The sequence below is a fragment of the Montipora capricornis genome, chromosome 4 (assembly GCF_036669925.1).
Source record: "Montipora capricornis isolate CH-2021 chromosome 4, ASM3666992v2, whole genome shotgun sequence".
Lineage (NCBI taxonomy): Eukaryota > Metazoa > Cnidaria > Anthozoa > Scleractinia > Acroporidae > Montipora > Montipora capricornis.
This window is the reverse complement of record NC_090886.1, coordinates 34,505,935-34,506,183: the sequence shown is the minus strand read 5'-3', so window position 1 is coordinate 34,506,183 and position 249 is coordinate 34,505,935. Positions and strand designations below refer to the sequence as shown.

The 249-nt window shown below is 44.2% G+C and overlaps 1 protein-coding gene across 2 annotated transcripts in view; it reads left to right on the top strand.

Annotated features, from left to right (window-relative positions):
- Positions 1–210: 210 nt before the first annotated feature.
- Positions 211–249, top strand: part of LOC138046000 (mevalonate kinase-like) — a 15,800-nt gene continuing 15,761 nt past the window's right edge. For both annotated transcript variants that reach the window (XM_068892686.1, XM_068892685.1), the window contains exon 1: positions 211–249. This exon is cut by the window's right edge and continues 114 nt beyond it. The gene's annotated coding sequence lies outside the window, so the exon portion shown is untranslated.

The following is a 249-nucleotide window of genomic DNA, read 5'->3' as shown; positions in this document are numbered from 1 at the left end:
GCCGGGAAAAACTGTCAAAACTGTTTGTTGACGGACATGCAAACGTGTGATATCGACAAGGGCCAATTTGTCATAACATGTAAATGAGATTAAACGTAATCTTCCGGTGCAAAATGTTATGGCTCAGTTGGTGGAGTCCGACCACGTGATCGCAAGAAACGATGGGCTCTGGGGTCGAGCTTGAAAACTTTGGTCAGCAGTAATACAAAATGGCGGCTATGTGAAACAATGCACGTTTTGTAGTTGAAG